General features: G+C 47.4%; 1 protein-coding gene across 1 annotated transcript in view; it reads right to left on the reverse strand.

Moving 5' to 3' along the window:
* The window catches only part of LOC128684470 (glutathione S-transferase 1-1), a 437,568-nt gene extending 415,561 nt beyond the window's left edge, over nt 1-22,007 (reverse strand). The window contains exon 1 of the mRNA XM_070097829.1: nt 21,915-22,007. The gene's annotated coding sequence lies outside the window, so the exon portion shown is untranslated. The remainder of the gene's footprint in view (nt 1-21,914) is intronic.
* Between the last annotated feature and the right edge of the window lie 1,090 nt (nt 22,008-23,097).

Here is a 23,097-nt window from a genome sequence, read left to right on the forward strand (position 1 = left end):
AATAACTCCATCATCAAGCATTTGATTGATCAATTCTTCTGCGACAGCAACTTGTGAATGAGGCATTCTGTACGCAGGTATGTAGATAGGTCTAGTACCAGGTTCAAGTGGAATACGATGGGACAATAAGTTCGTTATACCCATCTTCTCACCTGGTAAGGCAATGGCTTTACGACGTTTGTTCAACAGAGTCAACAAACGCTTGACTTCATCTGGGAAGTCAGTGGGAGCTAAGTCTTTCTCCTCAACTGGTGGAACAGATTGATCCAGTGAAGTGGATGAGGTATCAGAAATCTGCCATACTGCCGCAGAGTATGATGTACGAATTAAGTCCTTACAAGCCAATGCATTCTCCAGTAGCGTACCCAAGCGGTCAGGCACTGGTAACTCTGTCACTCCCATCTGTGTTCCACCTACACCTTCAGACATGCAAGATATTGTTCCGTTGCCTCAAGTGTCCAGGGACATTCAGACTGCCTTGAGTGCACAGCCTATCCCTGCAATGACTGCTAGTTTGAGTAGTAGTTTCTCCACAGGGGATGCCTTGTCAGAAAACGATTACTTGAAACTAGTAATGCCATCTCTTGTTGATGTCACATGCCGTCTCCAGAAAGACGTCTCTGTTGCGGCTAGTGCTCTCACTAGAGTGTCTGTTGTTGTTCCTAATGTTCCAGATGGTGATAACGTCCTAGTTGACAGTGATTCCTGCAAGGTCAAGGGTTTATTTGTTGAACCTTCCTTACACGTTGTAAGAGAGTAAGATCCATTTATTCCTTGCTAACACTTCGGGTCACAGTGTTCGTCTCAGAGCAAATACCAATCTCGTTGACCTAGTTCACTATCCTTACCCTGTTCAAGTACAGGATGATGTGTCACCTGACCAGTGGGTCGGTGCTATTTCAACAGGGGGGACCTCATCCACTCCACTGGATCAATCCATTCCACCAGTTGAGGAGAAAGACTTAGCTCCCAATGACTTCCCAGACGAAGTCAGGCGTTTGTTGACTCTGTTGAACAAACGTCGTAAAGCCATTGCCTTACCAGGTGAGAAGATGGGTATAACGAACTTACTGTCCCATCGTATTCCACTTGAACCTGGTACTAGACCTATCTATATACCTGCGTACAGAATGCCTCATTCACAAGTTGCTGTCGCAGAGGAATTGATCAATCAGATGCTCGATGATGGAGTAATTGCACATAGCAATTCACCCTGGAATGCGCCCTTGATCCTAGTGCCTAAGAAGGACGGCACTTGGCGCCCGGTGATTGACTTTAGGAAGTTAAATGCGAAAACTATTCCAGATCGCTTCCCACTTCCTGTACTAGGTGATCTTTTACGCAACATTGGAGGTAACAAAGTCTTCTTGACCCTGGACTTGTTACAAGGGTTTTTGCAGGTCCCTCTTCACGAGGACAGCCAAGAGTTAACTGCATTCTCTACTCCCACAGGTCATTATCATTTCCTTCGAATGGCTTTTGGATTACGATCCTCACCTATCACATTCTCTAGACTCATGACCAACATCTTTAGAGGTCTAATAGGTAAAGCACTTATGGTGTACTTAGACGACGTAATCGTCATGTCCAAAGATGTGGATACACACCTGAAAAGACTTGATATAGTACTTGGTAAGCTTGAAGAAGCCAATTTAAAGATCAAACTGTTGAAATGTCAATTTTTCAGATCAGAAATTAAGTTTCTGGGTCACGTAGTCACTCCTAGAGGAGTTACGACTGATCAAAGTAAAGTAATGGCAGTACTAAATTTTCCAACTCCCAAAACTGCTGATGCTGTAAGATCCTTTGTGGGTCTAGCAGGTTTCTACAGATCTTTTATTCCAAATTTTTCTTCAATTGCAGCTCCTCTAACTGAATTGCTTAAGAAAGATGCTCCTTTCATTTGGACCTTCCGTCAAGAAAGAGCATTCCAAACTCTAAAAGAAAAGCTAACATCTGCTCCAATTTTGAAATTTCCAGATTTTTCTAAGCCCTTCTATCTGACAACTGATGCTAGTTCATTTGGCATAGGTGCCATACTAGCTCAGAAGACTGATAGCAAGTACAACGCAGTTGCATTTGCTAGCCGAGTCCTTACAAAGGCTGAACGTAATTATACAGTAACGGAGCAAGAAGCTTCAGGAATAGTATGGTCTTTAGAGCACTTCCGAGACATTATTTACCAGTACCCTGTTCATGTCTTGACAGACCATGCACCATTGATACCTTTATTCCAGAACAAAGAACCTACTGGAAGGTTAGCCAGATGGACCTTGACTATCCAAGAGTTCAATCCCACTTTTGAACATTTACCTGGCAATTCAAATGTAGTCGCAGATGCTTTATCGCGACACGTTAGTGTAGTTACTGCAGATCCTCCATTTACTGTTGAGGATGTCAAAAATGCCCAAAGAACAGATCCCTTGTGGTCTGGTGTGATTCGATTCCTGCTCCAGGAAGATCTTATTCTGACTGTGAAGCCACCAGCACCCATTAGTGACTTTGTAATGAGCCAGGAATTACTGTATCGAACAGCCGAGTTGGGTACTCCAAGTAGAAGAGTGTACCAGTTAGTAATTCCACAGTCACTAGTGAACGTAGCTCTACAGCTAGTTCATGATGCACCAGGTGTTGCACACCCTGGTATGGATCGTTCTGTGAAACAAGCCAGAATGAAATACTTTTGGCCACGTATGGCAACTGACATTTCAGAGTATGTGATGAATGGTTTGAAAAACCGACAAGTTGAAGATTGAGACACTTATGCAGCATATGGGAATCTTTATTCAGGAAACGTTTCGCCACACAGTGGCTTCATCAGTCCAATACAAAGAGGAAGGCGTAAGGAGAGGAGGAGAATGAGGTAATCAGTCCCTCAACCTGGAGTCGATGTGTTCAGTCCATCAATCTTCTACAAGATTGATGGACTGAACACATCGACTCCAGGTTGAGGGACTGATTACCTCATTCTCCTCCTCTCCTTACGCCTTCCTCTTTGTATTGGACTGATGAAGCCACTGTATGGCGAAACGTTTCCTGAATAAAGATTCCCATATGCTGCATAAGTGTCTCAATCTTCATTTCAGAGTATGTTAAGAAATGTAGTGTTTGTATGCAACATAAAGGAAATGTCAATGGTCCTAATCCAATCCAAGTGTACCCAACCACTAGCGAACCATGGGAAAGAGTTGCCCTTGACTTGTTAACCAATTTTAAATGTTCCCTCCAAGGCAACAAACATCTGTGTGTTATGGTAGACCATTTCACAAGATATTGTGAGTTAGTTCCTATTGCAGATAAGACTGCTGAGACAGTAGCTAAAGCGTTTAAAGAATGCATTATCTGCAGGCATACCACCCCTAAGTCCTTAGTAACAGATAATGGAGGTGAATTCTGTAATGAGATTCTTGAAAATTTGTGATCTCTAAATCCACCATTGTTCCTCATCATCCTGCCAGCAATGGGTTAGCCGAATGAACCAATAAGAAAGTACTTGATGTCCTGAGAGCCACTATCAACCCCAATAGTGAAACTTGGGATGAAATCATACCAGATGTCCAATGTGCCATAAATTCTGCTTACAATGCTTCCATAGGTGATACTCCACATTATGCATTGAATGGTGTAGACAAGCTTTACCCTATGAATTGTTATATTCCACTCCGAAACCCAATTACAACCCTGATGATTTCGTAGCAACTCGTACAAGCATGGCTCAAAGTGTTTTTAGAAGAATCCGTGAAACACTTCATAAATCAACAGCAGAATTTACTAGAGTAACAAATAGCCATGCTAAGCCATCAAAAGTCAAAGTAGGTTCGAGAGTAATGCTGATAAATTTCAACAAAACATCCGCAATGCCTAAGCTCGATCAAAAGTTTGTTGGCCCTTATCGAGTTGTAGAACATATCTCTGGCAATAAGTATAAGGTTAGAGAAATTAGTACTGGTAAGTACAAAGAATCGCATTTAGATCATATGAAATTAGTATGCGATGTTGATGATATTGCTACCCAGACTAATGTGACAGATGCTGAAAATCCTCTTGACTCTGTACCCTCTACCTCAAATGCTCAAGTCAGATAATCAACCTGAATGTCGGTACTCCTTGAGTACTTGACAAGTAATGAGAAACCCACAAGCATCTTTTGTAGATGCTCGTTCAGATCTCCCTCAGTCAAGGCATGTGTTAGTCATTGCAGAGGAATTCGATCCTCCCAGAGATGATAACCATTCTGCATATGTAAATCTTACCCTCGCAGAATTGGGTTTAAATGTACATAGTCTGTATAACCAGATGTCCGAGATGAAGTAAATTGTCAACTGTTTGTTATTAACTGATTAGTTTTTCAGAATTTTTTTTTTTTTTTTGTATTCATGTTTTCTCCATATTCTGAGAATTTGACAGTAATGATCTGAGTGCACACCAGATGCCTTTGCTGTTAATTTCACCTTGTATATATATATTTATTCTTCCTCAGAATCCGTAGAGTGCATGAATACAGATCAATCGATCAATTCCATCCATATTGTACAATGATTTGTTCTTATAGTTTGTAATGCATTACCTGGAGACCTGGAGAGAGTTCCGGGGGTCAACGCCCCCGCGGCCCGTTAAAAGTGATTACGTTAACACCCATTACGTAAAACTCATTTTGTTAATATCCATTATGATACCATCCATTAGTTCTAAGTTATATATGAATTTGTTATTGTATAGAATCAGCCCAGAACCACCTGCCTGTTCAGCCTATAGGATAGTAGTGTATGTCGAGACGACATACGTAACATGACCGAGCTGTCAGCATAGTTGCTGAATCCCCTTATATGTGTTGTATAGCATATCATAGTACCATCCATGTGTTTATATAGATGATCCCTTTTAGGCCTGTGACTGTGTGACGTCACGGGATGCGCATATGTACGTTCGTACCTCTGCCTCCCTCTCAGTCGGCGCATAGACATTCAGGCTAGAACACGGCAAGGCTGGGCTCCATCTCCCATTACCACAGTCTGACAATATATCGTTACCATCCAACAAGTGTGTCTACCTTCAACCCTCGATATCTCCTTTTAAGAGCCCCTACGACAGGGAGGCGCAGCGGCAGTATGCAAATGACATAGCATCGAAAGTCAAGTCTGACCTGAAACTACTCTACAGCCACATCAGGAGGAAGACAACAGTCAAGGACCAGGTAATCAGGCTGAGGAAAGGTGGGGAGCTCACAAGAAACGACCAGGAGGTATGTGAGGAGCTCAACATGAGATTTCAGGAAGTATTTACAGTGGAGGCTGAAGGGACAACGGGAAGACAAAACAGTGGGGTACAGCAATAAGGGATATACCAACAAGTGTTGGATGAATTACACACAACTGAGGAGGAAGTGGAGAAGCTCCTAAGTGACCTTGATACCTCAAAGGCAGTGGGACCGGACAACATCTCTCCGTGGGTCGTTAGAGAGGGAGCAGGGACACTACGTGTGCCACTAACCAAAATCTTCAACACTTCCCTTGAAACTGGGCAACTACCTGAAGTATGGACGAAGGCAAATGCAGTCCCCATCTTTAGGAAGGGAGACAGAAATGAAGCACTAAATTATAGACCAGTGTCACTGACATGTAAAGTATGCAAAGTCTTGGAAAAGATTATCAGGAGGAGAGTGGTGGAGCACCTGGAGTGGAACAAGATTATAAATGACAGCCAGCACGGATTCATGGAAGGCAAATCCTGTATCACAAACCTACTAGAGTTTTATGACAAGGTAACTGAAGTAAGAAATGAGAGGGAGGGGTGGGTTGAATGCATTTTCTTGGACTGCAAGAAGGCCTTCGACACAGTTCCTCACAAGAGATTAGTACAGAAGCTAGAGGAACAGGCATGTATAACAGGAAGGGCACTGCAATGGATCAGAGAATACCTAACAGGGAGGCAACAGCGAGTCATGGTCCGTGATGAGGTATCACAGTGGGCACCAGTGACAAGCGGGCTCCCACAGGGGTCAGTCCTGGGACCAGTGCTATTCTTGGTATATGTGAATGACATGACGGAAGGGATAGACTCAGAAGTGTCCCTGTTTGCAGATGACTTGAAGTTAATGAGGAGAATTAAATCAAACGCAGACCAGACAGGTCTACAAAGAGAGTATAGGCTAAATGGCCAAGGAGAAAGACCTAGGAGTGAGTATAATACAGAGTACATCGCCAGAAGCACATATTAACCAGATAACTGCTGCGGCATATGGGCGCTTGTCAAACCTGAGAATAGCATTCCAGTACCTCAGTAAGGAATCGTTCAAGACTTTATACACTGTGTACGTCAGGCCCATGGAAATATAAACACATATGCAGTATAATGTGATCCTTTATTGACAACGTTTCGCCCACACAGTGGGCTTTTTCAAGTCACAAACAGATCTACCTGGGGTGGAAGGTACGCAAGTATTTATAGTCAGGTTCAGAATGCTGAGGTCAGGTGGAGAATGCTGCATCTGATGATGTACCGAGTGGAGTTATAGAGTCTAAAATCTTGGGTAGCTTGGAAGGGAGATTGGATAAGTTTGTGAGCAGACCTTCTGCAGTGTTCTTCCATTCCTATGCTCTTATGTGGGATAACGATGGAGAAGTTTCTTGGCAAGTGGTTCAGCTATGTTATAGAAGCCACTATTCTGGTTGAAGTTGTCGGATATAGAGATAAGCGATGATTCCAGGATTCTTCGGTATTGAGTGTTGTCTTCTGTGGCGATAAGTCTTGAGTTTCTGTAGTTTATCAAGTGGTTGTGTGAATTACAGAGTTGTACACAGGCATTCCTTGTATCGTCAGACCTGCTTGCGTATTGGTGTTCTGAAATACGTGTTTGGAGGTCCCTTGATGTTTTGCCCATGTATAATTTGCTGCAGTCATTACAAGGGATTATGTATACCCCTGCAGAGGGTGGAAGCTTGTCCTGTCTATCACTGGTAATGTCCTTGATGGTCGTGGTTGTGGAGGTAGATACTTAGAATGAGATATTGGAAAAGATGTTGGAAACGTGTTTGGCAATGGAGTTGGTGGGGAGGACTATGTATCTCTTCTCGGCAGTGTCTTCTCTGGGTGTGTTGTTGATGTTTAATGCCCGTCGTCTGCAGTCTCTGATGAAGTGACGAGGATAGTGGAGTTTAGAAAATACTTGTTCAATTATAGTGCATTCTTCCTCAAGAAACTCATTGCTGCAGATTCTGAGTGTGCGCAGGAAGAAGCCTATAATTACACCACGTTTAGTTTTGGTGCCGTGGTGAGAGTAGAAGTGGAGAAGATCGTTTTGGTTGGTGGGTTTTCGATAGACTTTAAAACGAAGTTCATGGTCAGCTTTGCAGAGAAGAACATCAAGGAAAGGAAGAGTGTTGTCGACTTCTTCTTCAAGTGTGAACTGGATTAAAGGCTCGACCTGGTTGAGCTTGTCTTGGAGAGCTTGAACATTGAAGTGTCTGGGAGTTATGAGGAGAATGTCGTCAACATAACGGAGCCAGGTGACAGACGAAGGAATAATGGTGGAGAAACGCTCGGCTTCTAGATGTTCCATGTATGGGTTCACCAGGACTGCATTGAGTGGCGAACCCATGGGTAGTCCAAAAGTCTGCTGAAAGAAGAAAGAGAAACACGTAAAGCCAACACATAGTTCAACAAGGTCGATGAAATCGCTGGCTGGAATAGGAAGATCAAGTGAATCGTCAATTTTCCTGCGCAAGAGATCGATGGCTTGTGTAGTAGGTACTTTGGTGAATAGGGAAGTTACGTCAAGACTGGAAAGTTTCTTGTTCCTGATGTTGATGTTGTCAATGCGATTGAGAAGATCACCCGAGTGTTTGAGATGTGCTGGAGTGATAGTGCCCAAGAGTTTAGAGAGGTATTTTGCGAGAATTCCTGAGAGTTGGTGGGGAGCACTGCCTATTCCCGAGGATATGGGCCTCAGTGGGATACCAGGCTTGTGAGTTTTTGGCAGGCCGTATATTCTGGCAGGTCTGGGGTTGCTCGGTGCATCATTAGATGCAGCATTCTCCACCTGACCTCAGCATTCTGAACCTGACTATAAATACTTGCATATCTTCCACCCCAGGTAGATCTGTTTGTGACTTGAAAAAGCCCACTGTGTGGGCGAAACGTTGTCAATAAAGGATCACATTATACTGCATATGTGCTTATATTTCCATTTGTGTCGGTATTTTATACCATTTATTTCCAACGTCAGGCCCATACTGGAGTACGCAGCACCAGTTTGGAACACAAACCTAGTCAAACAAGTCAAGAAATTAGAGAAAGTGCAAAGGTTTGCAATAAGGCTAGTTCCAGAGGTAAGGGGAATGTCCTATGAAGAAAGGTTAAGGGAAATCGGTCTGACAACACTGGAGGACAGGAGGGTCAGGGGAGACATGATAACGACATACAAAATACTGCGCCGAATAGACAAGGTGGACAGAGACAGGATGTTCCAGAGATGGGACACAGAAACAAGGGGTCACAATTTGAAGCTGAAGTACAATTAGGTGAGTACACACATACACACAGGATGTTCCAGAGATGGGACACAGCAACAAGGGGTCACAGCTGGAAGTTGAAGACTCAGATGAGTCACAGGGATGTTGGGAAGTATTTCTTCAGCCACAGAGTTGTCAGGAAGTGAAACAGTCTGGAGAGTGATGTAGTGGAGGCAGGATCCATACACAGCTTTAAGAAGAGGTATGATAAAGCTCATGGAGCAGGGAGAGAGTGGACCTAGTAGCTACCAGTAAAGAGGCGGGCCCAGGAGCTGTGAATCGACCCCTGCAACCACAATTAGGTGAGTGCGCGCACACTGTCAAATAAGGTCGAGTGGATGATCAATCATGCAGCTGGTGTCTGTTCCCTTCATTAAGTATTTTGTGAATGAATCGGTTAAGGATTCTTCTAATCACAGACCAGCTGATGAATGGACACTGGGAACTACTATTACTACTAATAATAATACTACTACTATTACTACTACTCATTACTATTACTACTACAATTATTATTACTACTACTACCATATAAGCGTACACAACTGAATTGATAGATCAATGATCAACTGGATGATGACGCAGTGCGCATCAGACGAAGGAGTTGAGGTAGATGCGAGTAGACAGGTAGATTGTATGGTAGACTGTAGGTGTGGTGTGGTCAGAATTGTGGTTACAGTGTCAAGTACAAACATAATTGTGTAAAATACACTGTGTTTGGTGTACGTTTTGTGTTTGGTGGTTCCTATCACACAGATGGTGGTTATTTTTAATTAGAATAGTGGTAGTGGTGGTGATAGTGGTTGATTACGGGACAGGTGGTGTCGAGGTTGTTGATTGTGGTAGATTTAATAGTTGTTGAGGGTGGGATAGATGGTGGTAGTTGACTGCGCAACAGGTGGTAGCAGATGAGTGTGGGACAGGTTGTAGTGGTGATGGTGGATTGTAGGACAGATGGTGAGGGTTGATTGTGGGACAGCGAGAGAGTATTGTAGATTGATAGTTTGTGGTGGGTAATTATTGAACAGGTGGTCTACCTGGCGGGTGTTCCGGGGGTCAACGCCCCCGCGGTCCATAACCAGGCCTCCTGGTGGATCAGGGACAGATTAACAAGGCTGTTACTGTTGGCAACACACAATCCAGCGCACGAACCATAGCCCGGCTGGTCAAGTACTGACTTCGGGTATCTGTCCAGTTCCCTCTTCAATAAAGCCAGGGGTCTTGAAGGCAGCCAGGGGTCTTGAAGGCAGCCAGGGGTCTTGAAGGCAGCCAGGGGTCTTGAATACAGTCAGGGGTCTTGAATACAGCTAGGGGTCTTGAAGGCAGCAAGAGGTCTTGAAGGCAGCCAGGGGTCTTGAAGACAGCCAGGGATCTTGAAGGCGGCCAGGAGTCTTGAAGACAGCCAGGGGTCTTGAAGGTAGCCAGGGGTCTTGAAGGTAACCAGGAGTCTTGAAGACAGCCAGGGGTCTTGAATACAGCTAGGGGTCTTGAAGGCAGCCAGGGGTCTTGAAGACAGCCAGGAGTCTTGAAGACAGCCAGGGGTCCTGAAGACAGCCAGAAGTCTTGAAGCAGCCAGGGGTCTTCAATACAGCTAGGGGTCTTGAAGGCAGCCAGGGGTCTTGAAGACAGCCAGGAGTCTTGAAGACTGCCAGGGGTCTTGAAGGCCCCAGCAGATAGTGGAGCCAACAAGACTAGAAAACACACTTGACCTTATCTTCACAAATAATGAGGACCTGATAAGAGACATAAGAATATCAAAAACAACTAATTCCGATCACAACCTAATCGAAGTCCAGACGTACATGCATAGGGGTCCTGATCAGCAGAATGCATGTACCTGTGAAGGTGTCTTCACAAAATACAACTTCAACAACAAGAACATCAACTGGGACCAGGTAAACCATGTCCTAAACGAAACATGTTGGGAAGATGTCTTAAATGACATGGATCCAAACCAGTGCCTTGAAAGGATCAACTTCCTGGTAGCCGAAGCATGTTCTAGGCATATTCCCCTAAGAAAGAAGAAGAGCAGGAGTAAACTGGAGAGAAAAAGACGCTCCCTCTACAGAAGACGACGAAGAGTCACTGAGCTCCTCAGGAGTGCTAGAACATCTGATACACGAAAGGAGGCGCTGACCAGGGAAGTGGAAACTATCGAACTTAAGCTAAATGACTCTTACAGGAACCAGGAGAGGCAGGAGGAGCTTAAAGCTATTAGTGAAATTGAAAGAAATTCATAATATTTCTTTTCATATGCCAAAAACAAGGCAAATACCACATCTAGTATCGGGCCCTTACTCAGACAGGATGGGACTTACACAGATGACAAGGAAATGAGTGAAATATTGAAATCCCAGTACGACTCTGTGTTTAGTGAACCACTAATCGGTCTGAGGATCGACGACCCAAATGATTTCTTCATGAATGAGCCTCAAAACTCCATAAATGTATGCCAGATTTCCGACATTACCCTATGACCATGCCCATGCCCATATGACAACAGGAAAATGCAAACTCCCTTCCTGTAAGCTTTTTCACCCTGAACTGTGTACCTCTTCAGTACAGGAAAGACTGTGCTATAACTTAAATTGCCAGGCATACCATCTAAAGGGGACAAAAAGATACAAAACATCCAGGCCATGGGAAAACCTGGGTAGCCACAGCCACTCAAGAGGGAGAGGTTTTTTAGTGCCAGGAAGGAAAAAAAACTGGCAGGAAATGGCAGAAATCGTACACCAAATCCAGTCATTCCTGGAGTGGAACCACAGTCGATGGCCTCCACTCCAAACCAACAGATACAGATACTAATGCCGGAAAAAAAATCCCCCCCCAGTACCAACAATACCACCAGTCCGATAACATTCTTCTTTGCAAATATACAGGGTCTAAAGCCAGCAACAAACAACAAAATACCTTTCATCCGTGGACTGCTTGCAGAGGCAAAGGCAATGTTCGCGGCTTTCACTGAGACCCACATAAAGGATCACTTGGACAATGAAATATGGATCCCAGGTTACAACCTATACAGATGTGACAGAGTGAACAGGCAAAAGGGGGGGGTTGGCCTGTACATTGCAGAGTCACTTGTTTGCACAGAACTGCTAAATGCCTCAAATGATGTAGTGGAAGTTTTAGCAGTAAAGGTCGAGAACCAAAACCTAGTCATTGTGATAGTCTACAAGCCTTCGGATGCAACATCCCAGCAATTCCAGGAACAGCTGTTAAAAATTGACCACTGTCTGGAAAACCTTCCAGCTCCTGCACCCAACATCTTGCTCCTGGGGGATTTCAACTTAAGGCACCTAAAATGGAGGAATATAGCAAATAATATTGTTGCAGTAATAACACCAGGAGGCAGCTCTGATGAAAACTCACACTCACGCGAGCTTTTAAATCTCTGCACAAAATTCAATTTAAACCAGCAAATAATAGAGCCTACTAGACTGGAGAATACACTAGACCTCATCTTCACCATATCAAAAACAATATACTCAGATCACAACATAATTGAGGTCCAGTCATGTATGCGCGGAGCCCCAGACCGACATAATGAGATTAGTCACGAGGGAGCATTCACCAAATTCAACTTCAATAACAAAAACATAAAGTGGGACCAAGTAAACCAAGTCCTAACCGATATAAGCTGGGAAGATATACTAAGCAACACAGACCCCAACTTATGCCTAGAACAGATTAACTCGGTAGCACTCGATGTATGCACAAGGCTTATTCCTCTAAGAAAAAGGAGGAGTAGATGTAAAACAGAAAGAGACAGGCGCTCCCTTTACAGGCGACGGAAAAGAATAACAGAGCGGCTAAAAGAGGTCAATATATCTGAAATGCGTAGGGAGACACTGGTCAGAGAAATAGCAAGCATCGAACTTAAGCTAAAAGAATCCTTTAGGAGTCAGGAATCGCGGGAAGAACTAAAAGCCATAAATGAAATCGAAAGAAACCCAAAGTATTTCTTCTCCTATGCCAAATCAAAATCGAGAACAACGTCCAGTATTGGGCCCCTACTTAAACAAGATGGGTCCTACACAGATGACAACAAGGAAATGAGTGAGCTACTCAAGTCCCAATATGACTCAGTTTTTAGCAAGCCGCTAACCAGACTGAGAGTCGGAGATCAAAATGAATTTTTTATGAGAGAGCCACAAAATTTGATTAACACAAGCCTATCCGATGTTATCCTGACACCAAATGACTTCGAACAGGCGATAAATGACATGCCCATGCACTCTGCCCCAGGGCCAGACTCATGGAACTCTGTGTTCATCAAGAACTGCAAGAAGCCCCTATCACGAGCCTTTTCCATCCTATGGAGAGGGAGCATGGACACGGGGGTCGTCCCACAGTTACTAAAAACAACAGACATAGCCCCACTCCACAAAGGGGGCAGTAAAGCAACAGCAAAGAACTACAGACCAATAGCACTAACATCCCATATCATAAAAATCTTTGAAAGGGTCCTAAGAAGCAAGATCACCACGCATCTAGAAACCCATCAGTTACACAACCCAGGGCAACATGGGTTTAGAACAGGTCGCTCCTGTCTGTCTCAACTATTGGACCACTATGACAAGGTCCTAAATGCACTAGAAGACAAAAAGAATGCAGATGTAATATATACAGACTTTGCAAAAGCCTTCGACAAGTGTGACCATGGCGTAATAGCGCACAAAATGCGTGCTAAAGGAATAACAGGAAAAGTCGGTCGATGGATCTATAATTTCCTCACTAACAGAACACAGAGAGTAGTCGTCAACAGAGTAAAGTCCGAGGCAGCTACGGTGAAAAGCTCTGTTCCACAAGGCACAGTACTCGCTCCCATCTTGTTCCTCATCCTTATATCCGACATAGACAAGGATGTCAGCCACAGCACCGTGTCTTCCTTTGCAGATGACACCCGAATCTGCATGACAGTGTCTTCCATTGCAGACACTGCAAAGCTCCAGGCAGACATCAACCAAATCTTTCAGTGGGCTGCAGAAAACAATATGAAGTTCAACGATGAGAAATTTCAATTACTCAGATATGGTAAACATGAGGAAATTAAATCTTCATCAGAGTACAAAACAAATTCTGGCCACAAAATAGAGCGAAACACCAACGTCAAAGACCTGGGAGTGATCATGTCGGAGGATCTCACCTTCAAGGACCATAACATTGTATCAATCGCATCTGCTAGAAAAATGACAGGATGGATAATGAGAACCTTCAAAACTAGGGAGGCCAAGCCCATGATGACACTCTTCAGGTCACTTGTTCTATCTAGGCTGGAATATTGCTGCACACTAACAGCACCTTTCAAGGCAGGTGAAATTGCCGACCTAGAAAATGTACAGAGAATTTTCACGGCGCGCATAACGGAGATAAAACACCTCAATTATTGGGAGCGCTTGAGGTTCCTAAACCTGTATTCCCTGGAACGCAGGAGGGAGAGATACATGATTATATACACCTGGAAAATCCTAGAGGGACTAGTACCGAACTTGCACACGAAAATCACCCACTACGAAAGCAAAAGACTTGGCAGACGATGCACCATCCCCCCAATGAAAAGCAGGGGTGTCACTAGCACGTTAAGAGACCATACAATAAGTGTCAGGGGCCCGAGACTGTTCAACTGCCTCCCAGCACACATAAGGGGGATTACCAACAGACCCCTGGCAGTCTTCAAGCTGGCACTGGACAAGCACCTAAAGTCAGTTCCGGATCAGCCGGGCTGTGGCTCGTATGTTGGTTTGCGTGCAGCCAGCAGCAACAGCCTGGTTGATCAGGCTCTGATCCACCAGGAGGCCTGGTCTCAGACCGGGCCGCGGGGGCGTTGACCCCCGGAACTCTCTCCAGGTAAACTCCAGGTAAACTCCGATAGATTTCGAAAAAGCCATTGACAACATGCCTATGCACTCAGCCCCGGGCCCAGACTCGTGGAACTCTGTTTTCATTAAGAACTGCAAGAAACCCCTCTTGCGTGCCCTAAGTACACTATGGAGGAGGAGCTTGGACATGGGTGAAATTCCACAGTCACTTAAAACAACGGATATAGCCCCACTCCATAAAGGTGGCAGCAAAGCATTAGCTAAGAACTATAGACCAATAGCTCTGACGTCCCACATCATAAAAATCTTTGAAAGAGTGCTAAGAAGCAGGATTGCAAATCACCTGGATTCCCAAAATCTGCACAATCCAGGGCAACATGGGTTCAGGGCAGGTCGCTCCTGCCTCTCACAACTACTGGATCACTATGACATGGCCTTGGATGCACTGGAAGAAAATCAGAATGCAGATGTAATATACACAGACTTTGCAAAAGCATTTGACAAATGCGATCATGGCGTAATACCCCATAAAATACGTGCTAAAGGAATAACTGGGAAAGTGGGGAGATGGATCTTCAACTTCCTAACAAATCGAACACAAAGAGTAGTGGTCAACAGAGTTAAATCGGAGGCTGCCATAGTGAAGAGCTCTGTTCCAAAAGGCACAGTACTCGCCCCCATCTTATTCCTTATCCTCATATCAGACATAAACAGAGATATACACCACAGCACCGTATCATCCTTTGCGGATGATACTAGGATCAGCATGAGACTGTCATCTGCTGAGGACGCGGTTAATCTCCAAGAAGATATAAACAAAGTTTTCCAATGGGCAACGGTAAACAATATGATGTTCAATGAGGACAAATTCCAACTACTCCGTTATGGAAAACTGGAGGAGATAATAACTAGAACAGAGTATACTACTGACTCTGGCCATACAATAGAGCGGAAAACTAATGTAAGGGACCTGGGAGTAGTAATGTCTGAGGATCTCACTTTCAAGGATCACAACAGTGCCACAATCGCACGTGCAAAGAAAATGATAGGATGGATAATGAGAACTTTCAAAACAAGAGATGCCAAGCCCATGATGATCCTTTTCAAATCACTTGTTCTCTCTAGGCTGGAATACTGCTGTACATTAACATCTCCATTCAAAGCAGGTGAAATCGCAGATCTAGAGAGTGTACAGAGATCCTTTACTGCACGTATAAATTCTGTCAAGCACCTTAACTACTGGGAACGCTTGGAAGCACTTGACTTGTACTCGTTGGAACGCAGGAGGGAGAGATATATCATAATATACACTTGGAAAATCTTGGAAGGAATGGTCCCAAATCTGCACACAGAAATCACTCCTAGCCCCACTCCACAAAGGGGGCAGTAAAGCAACAGCAAAGAACTACAGACCAATAGCACTAACATCCCATATCATAAAAATCTTTGAAAGGGTCCTAAGAAGCAAGATCACCACCCATCTAGAAACCCATCAGTTACACAACCCAGGGCAACATGGGTTTAGAACAGGTCGCTCTTGTCTGTCTCAACTATTGGATCACTACGACAAGGTCCTAAATGCACTAGAAGACAAAAAGAATGCAGATGTAATATATACAGACTTTGCAAAAGCCTTCGACAAGTGTGACCATGGCGTAATAGCGCACAAAATGCGTGCTAAAGGAATAACAGGAAAAGTCGGTCGATGGATCTATAATTTCCTCACTAACAGAACACAGAGAGTAGTCGTCAACAGAGTAAAGTCCGAGGCAGCTACGGTGAAAAGCTCTGTTCCACAAGGCACAGTACTCGCTCCCATCTTGTTCCTCATCCTCATATCCGACATAGACAAGGATGTCAGCCACAGCACCGTGTCTTCCTTTGCAGATGACACCCGAATCTGCATGACAGTGTCTTCCATTGCAGACACTGCAAAGCTCCAGGCGGACATCAACCAAATCTTTCAGTGGGCTGCAGAAAACAATATGAAGTTCAACGATGAGAAATTTCAATTACTCAGATATGGTAAACATGAGGAAATTAAATCTTCATCAGAGTACAAAACAAATTCTGGCCACAAAATAGAGCGAAACACCAACGTCAAAGACCTGGGAGTGATCATGTCGGAGGATCTCACCTTCAAGGACCATAACATTGTATCAATCGCATCTGCTAGAAAAATGACAGGATGGATAATGAGAACCTTCAAAACTAGGGAGGCCAAGCCCATGATGACACTCTTCAGGTCACTTGTTCTATCTAGGCTGGAATATTGCTGCACACTAACAGCTCCTTTCAAGGCAGGTGAAATTGCCGACCTAGAAAATGTACAGAGAACTTTCACGGCACGCATAACGGAGATAAAACACCTCAATTATTGGGAGCGCTTGAGGTTCCTAAACCTGTATTCCCTGGAACGCAGGAGGGAGAGATACATGATTATATACACCTGGAAAATCCTAGAGGGACTAGTACCGAACTTGCACACGAGAATCACTCACTACGAAAGCAAAAGACTTGGCAGACGATGCACCATCCCCCCAATGAAAATCAGGGGTGTCACTAGCACGTTAAGAGACCATACAATAAGTGTCAGGGGCCCGAGACTGTTCAACTGCCTCCCAGCACACATAAGGGGGATTACCAACAGACCCCTGGCAGTCTTCAAGCTGGCACTGGACAAGCACCTAAAGTCAGTTCCGGATCAGCCGGGCTGTGGCTCGTACGTTGGTTTGCGTGCAGCCAGCAGCAACAGCCTGGTTGATCAGGCTCTGATCCACCAGGAGGCCTGGTCACAGACCGGGCCGCGGGGGCGTTGACCCCCGGAACTCTCTCCAGGTAAACTCCAGGTAAACTCCTACGAAAGTAAAAGACTGGGCAGGCGATGCAAAATGCCCCCAATAAAAAGTAGGGGTGCCATTGGTACACTAAGGGAAAACACCATAAGTGTCCGGGGCCCAAAACTGTTTAACAGCCTCCCATCAAGCATTAGGGGAATTGCCAATAAACCCCTGGCTGCCTTCAAGAGAGAGCTGGACAGATACCTAAAGTCAGTGCCGGATCAGCCGGGCTGTGGCTCGTACGTTGGACTGCGTGCGGCCAGCAGTAACAGCCTAGTTGATCAGGCCCTGATCCATCGGGAGGCCTGGTCATGGACCGGGCCGCAGGGGCGTTGATCCCCGGAATAACCTCCAGGTAAACTCCAGGTAACCTCCAGGTAACCTCCAGGGGTTTTGAAGGTAGCCAGGAGTCTTGAAGACAGCCAGGAGTCTTGAAGGCAGATAGGATTCTTGAAGACAGCCAGGGGTCTTGAAGGTAGCCAGGGGTCTTGAAGACAGCCAAGAGTCTTGAAGACAGCCAGGAGTCTTGAAGACAGCCAGGGGTCTTGAAGGCAGCCAGGAGTCTTGAAGACAGCCAGGAGTCTTGAAGACAGCCAGGAGTCTTGAAGACAGCCAGGGGTCTTGAAGGTAGCCAGGGGTCTTGAAGGTAGCCAGGAGTCTTGAAGACAGCCAGGAGTCTTGAAGACAGCCAAGAGTCTTGAAGACAGCCAGGAGTCTTGAGGACAGTCTATTGGAAATTCCCCTTGTGATGGGAAGCAAATGAAGAGTCTTGGGCCTCGAACTTTTATTGTGTTGCCTCTTAGTGTACTCATGGCACCTTTGACTGTCATTGGGGGATGTTGCACTGCCTGCCGAATCTTTTGCTTTCATAGGGAGTTATTTGTGTGTGCAGATTTGGGACAAGTCCCTCAAGGATTTTCCAGGTGTAAATGATTAAGTATCTTTCTCGCCTGCATTCCAAGGAATACAGGTCAAGGGACTTCAATCGTTCCAAGTAATTAAGATGCTTCACTGAACTCATGTACAGTGAAGGTCCTCTGTACATTCTCCAGATATCCAGTTTCGCTGCCTCGGAGGATACTGTTAGTGTAGAACACGTGTCCTACAGAGGATCACAGTGGCTTGGTATCCTTTATTGCATTGCTGGTTGAAAATGAAGCAGGTGGTGGTGTTCAGGGCTGCTGGTGGTGGTGTTCAGGGCTGCTGGTGGTGGTGTTCAGGGCTGCTGGTGGTGGTGGTGTTGTGGGTTGCTGGTGGTGGTGGTGTTGTGGGTTGCTGGTGGTGGTGGTGGTGTTGTGGGTTGCTGGTGGTGGTGGTGTTGTGGGTTGCTGGTGGTGGTGGTGTTGTGGGTTGCTGGTGGTGGTGGTGTTGTGGGTTGCTGGTGGTGGTGTTGTGGGTTGCTGGTGGTGGTGGTGTTGTGGGTTGCTGGTGGTGGTGGTGTTCAGGGCTGCCGGGGGGTGTTGGTGTTCAGGGCTGCTGGTGGTGGTGGTGTTCAGGGCTACTGGTGGTGGTGGTGTCCAGGGCTGCCTGGTGGTGGTGGTGTTCAGGGCTGCTGGTGGTGGTGTTCAGGGCTGCTGCTGGTGGTGGTGTCCAGGGCTGCCTGGTGGTGGTGGTGTTCAGGGCTGCTGGTGGTGGTGTTCAGGGCTGCTGGTGGTGGTGGTGGTGTTCAGGGCTGCTGCTGCTGGTGGTGGTGTTCAGGGCTGCTGGTGGTGGTGGTGTCCAGGGCTGCTGGTGGTGGTGGTGTTCAGGGTTGCTGGTGGTGGTGGTGTTCAGGGCTGCTGGTGGTGGTGTTCAGGGCTGCCTGGTGGTGGTGGTGGTGTTCAGGGCTGCTGGTGGTGGTGGTGTTCAGGGCTGCTGGTGGTGGTGGTGTTCAGGGCTGCTGGTGGTGGTGGTGTTCAGGGCTGCTGGTGGTGGTGGTGTTCAGGGCTGCCTGGTGGTGGTGGTGTTCAGGGCCTGCTGGTGGTGGTGGTGTTCAGGGCTGCTGGTGGTGGTATTCAGGGCTGCTGGTGGTGGTGGTGTTCAGGGCTGCTGGTGGTGGTGGTGTTCAGGGCTGCCTGGTGGTGGTGGTGTTCAGGGCTGCTGGTGGTGGTGGTGTTCAGGGCTGCTGGTGGTGGTGGTGTCCAGGGCTGCCTGGTGGTGGTGGTGTTCAGGGCTGCTGGTGGTGGTGTTCAGGGCTGCTGGTGGTGGTGGTGTTCAGGGCTGGTGGTGGTGGTGGTGTTCAGGGCTGCCTGGTGGTGTTGGTGTTCATGGCTGCTGGCGGTGGTGGTGTTCAGGGCTACTGGTGGTGGTGGTGTCCAGGGCTGCCTGGTGGTGGTGGTGTTCAGGGCTGCTGGTGGTGGTGTTCAGGGCTGCTGGTGGTGGTGGTGGTGTTCAGGGCTGCTGCTGCTGGTGGTGGTGTTCAGGGCTGCTGGTGGTGGTGGTGTCCAGGGCTGCTGGTGGTGGTGGTGTTGTGGGTTGCTGGTGGTGGTGGTGGTGTTGTGGGTTGCTGGTGGTGGTGGTGTTCAGGGCTGCCTGGTGGTGGTGGTGGTGTTCAGGGCTGGTGGTGGTGGTGGTGTTCAGGGCTGCTGGTGGTGGTGGTGTTCAGGGCTGCTGGTGGTGGTGGTGTTCAGGGCTGCTGGTGGTGGTGGTGTTCAGGGCTGCCTGGTGGTGGTGGTGTTCAGGGCTGCTGGTGGTGGTGGTGTTCAGGGCTGCTGGTGGTGGTATTCAGGGCTGCTGGTGGTGGTGGTGTTCAGGCCTGCTGGTGGTGGTGGTGTTCAGGGCTGCCTGGTGGTGGTGGTGTTCAGGGCTGCTGGTGGTGGTGGTGTTCAGGGCTGCTGGTGGTGGTGGTGTCCAGGGCTGCCTGGTGGTGGTGGTGTTCAGGGCTGCTGGTGGTGGTGTTCAGGGCTGCTGGTGGTGGTGGTGGTGTTCAGGGCTGCTGGTGGTGGTGGTGTTGTGGGTTGCTGGTGGTGGTGGTGTTGTGGGTTGCTGGTGGTGGTGGTGTTGTGGGTTGCTGGTGGTGGTGGTGTTGTGGGTTGCTGGTGGTGGTGGTGTTGTGGGTTGCTGGTGGTGGTGGTGTTCAGGGCTGGTGGTGGTGGTGGTGTTCAGGGCTGCTGGTGGTGGTGGTGTTCAGGGCTGCTGGTGGTGGTGGTGTTCAGGGCTGCTGGTGGTGGTGGTGTTCAGGGCTGCTGGTGGTGGTGGTGTTCAGGGCTGCCTGGTGGTGGTGGTGTTCAGGGCTGCTGGTGGTGGTGGTGTTCAGGGCTGCTGGTGGTGGTGGTGTCCAGGGCTGCTGGTGGTGGTGGTGTTCAGGGCTGCTGGTGGTAGTGGTGTTCAGGGCTGCTGGTGGTGGTGGTGTTCAGGGCTGCCTGGTGGTGGTGGTGGTGTTCAGGGCTGCTGGTGGTGGTGGTGTTCAGGGCTGCTGGTGGTGTTGGTGTCCAGGGCTGCTGGTGGTGGTGGTGTTCAGGGCTGCTGGTGGTGGTGGTGTTCAGGGCTGCTGGTGGTGGTGGTATTCAGGGCTGCTGGTGGTGGTGGTGTTCAGGGCTGCTGGTGGTGGTGTCCAGGGCTGGTGGTGGTGGTGGTGGTGTTCAAGGCTGCTGGTGGTGGTGGTGTTCAGGGCTGCTGGTGGTGGTGGTGTTCAGGGCTGCTGCTGGTGGTGGTGTTCAGGGCTGCTGGTGGTGGTGGTGTCCAGGGCTGCTGGTGGTGGTGGTGTTCAGGGCTGGTGGTGGTGGTGGTGTCCAGGGCTGCTGGTGGTGGTGGTGTTCAGGGCTGCTGGTGGTGGTGGTGTCCAGGGCTGCTGCTGGTGGTGGTGTTCAGGGCTGCTCATGGTGGTGGTGTCCAGGGCTGCTGGTGGTGGTGGTGTCCAGGGATGCTGGTGATAGTGGTGTTGGGCTCTTGGTAGTGTCCAGAAATGACAGTGGTGGTGGTGGTGTCCAGGGCTGCTGGTGGTGGTGGTGTCCAGGGATGCTGGTGATAGTGGTGTTGGGCTCTTGGTGGTGCCCAGAAATGACAGTGGTGGTGGTGGTGGTGTCCAGGGATTCTAATGGAGTCCGAGGATGATGTTGGTGGGGGTGGTGGTGTCCATGCTGGTAGTGTCGGTGTTGTCCAGGGATGATAGTGGTGGTGGTGTCCAGGGATGGTGGTAGTACTGTACATTGGTGGCGGTGTTGGTGTCCAGGGATGCTAATAGTGGTGGAATCCAGAGATGCTAGTAATGGTGGTGTCCAGGGATGGTGGTAGTACTGTCCGGTGGTGGTGGTGTCCAGGGATGGTGGTGGTGGTGTCCAGGGATGGTGGTGGTGGTGTCTAGGGATGGTGGTGGTGGTGTCCAGGGATGGTGTCCAGGGATGGTGGTGTCCAGGGATGGTGGTGTCCAGGGATGGTGGTGGTGAGTGTCCAGGGATGGTGGTGGTGGTGTCCAGGGATGGTGGTGGTGTCCAGGGATGGTGGTAGTATTGTCCAGGGATGGTGGTAGTATTGTACATGGATGGTGGTAGTATTGTCCAGGGATGGTGGTAGTATTGTCCAGAGATGGTGGTAGTATTGTCCAGGGATGGTGGTAGTATTGTCCAGGGATGCTGGCAGTGGATGGCGGGGAGGAGAGGATGCTGGCAGAGATTGTGAGGTGGGAGTAAGATAGACAGAAGTACAGAAGACAATCATGACACCTGCAAACACACACAGTAAACACCGGAGAGTGAGAGAGAGAGGGGGGAGGAGAGGGAAGGGGTCGTAAGGGAAGGGGAAGAGGGATAGAGGAGCCTCACCTGCTGTCTGGAGGAGGGGAGGCAGGAGGAGGCAGCAACTGAAGCCTGAGTAAGCCAGCAACAACAACGATCCACCTTCACTCACGTCCGCGCACACACTGACCGTCTCCTGGTCTCTCCCTCCCTTCACACTCACACACACATGCACTCAAACATGCACTCACACACGCACTTTCCCCTCCATGACCGCATGCACAGCCAGCAGCTGCACGCTGCTCTTATATCCTTCCCTCAGGAGGTGAGAGACAGGCTTGGAGCCTCGCCCAGAGATATACATTATCCACAGGCACCCACACACTCTATGTATTAAAATTAACAGTGTCCTTTATACTACAACGTAATATAAAGTTTGGCCTCAGAGAGGACTTCCAGAGCTGGCCTCTCGAAGCTGGTTACAGGTACACCGCAAGGAATATACAGTGTGTGCACTATGTTTACCTTGGGCAGGGTTGGTTGCTTAATGGAGGTTTGAAGCCTATCTACTACACTAGGGTTTTTCAAGGTTGCGCGTAACTTCACCACCAGACAAGAATACTTGAATCCCTAAAATAGGAATTAGAATAAACTCTCAGAGAAATACACCTCTCGATGCATATATCCAGTAGCCTGGATAAATGTATTAATGGTACACTTACTTCATTCAGTGAATAAGAAAAGGAAGATCACAAATTAATCATGAAAAACATTTTTAACATGGAAAAATGAGATGTCTCACCATTTTTTACAAACACTATTATAGTGTTCATAAAAAATAGCGAAATCATTACAAAATTCTAGAAAGAAGAAATTTCATAAATGCATCTCCCTAGATGTATTTCTCTCTCGTTTTCGAGAAATGAATAATTAAAATAGTGTTACTACTACAACTGTGGGAGCAGCTCAACCTGACCACCTCTGTATGCATGCCCGGTACAAGGCCGTGGAATCCTCTGGATCCTGCAACATCTCAGGGTGCCCGGGTGATGAATGGGCAGATAGTGAGGCCCAGACTGCTACACCAAGCTTGTTCCATACCAAACTTGTACCTGACAGACCTTCGTGAGTCGCATTCATGGCTACATTTTAGCTCCTCTTGCAGACGAGCGACAAGTCAATGTCATTTTTTGTAAGAGAGTTTGGTCTTCTTTTCACAAGAATTGTCTTTATGGGACAATTCTCTGTCGATAAAAGATAGAATACACAC

Source organism: Cherax quadricarinatus, chromosome 4, assembly GCF_038502225.1.
Source record: "Cherax quadricarinatus isolate ZL_2023a chromosome 4, ASM3850222v1, whole genome shotgun sequence".
NCBI classification, from domain to species: Eukaryota; Metazoa; Arthropoda; class Malacostraca; order Decapoda; family Parastacidae; genus Cherax; species Cherax quadricarinatus.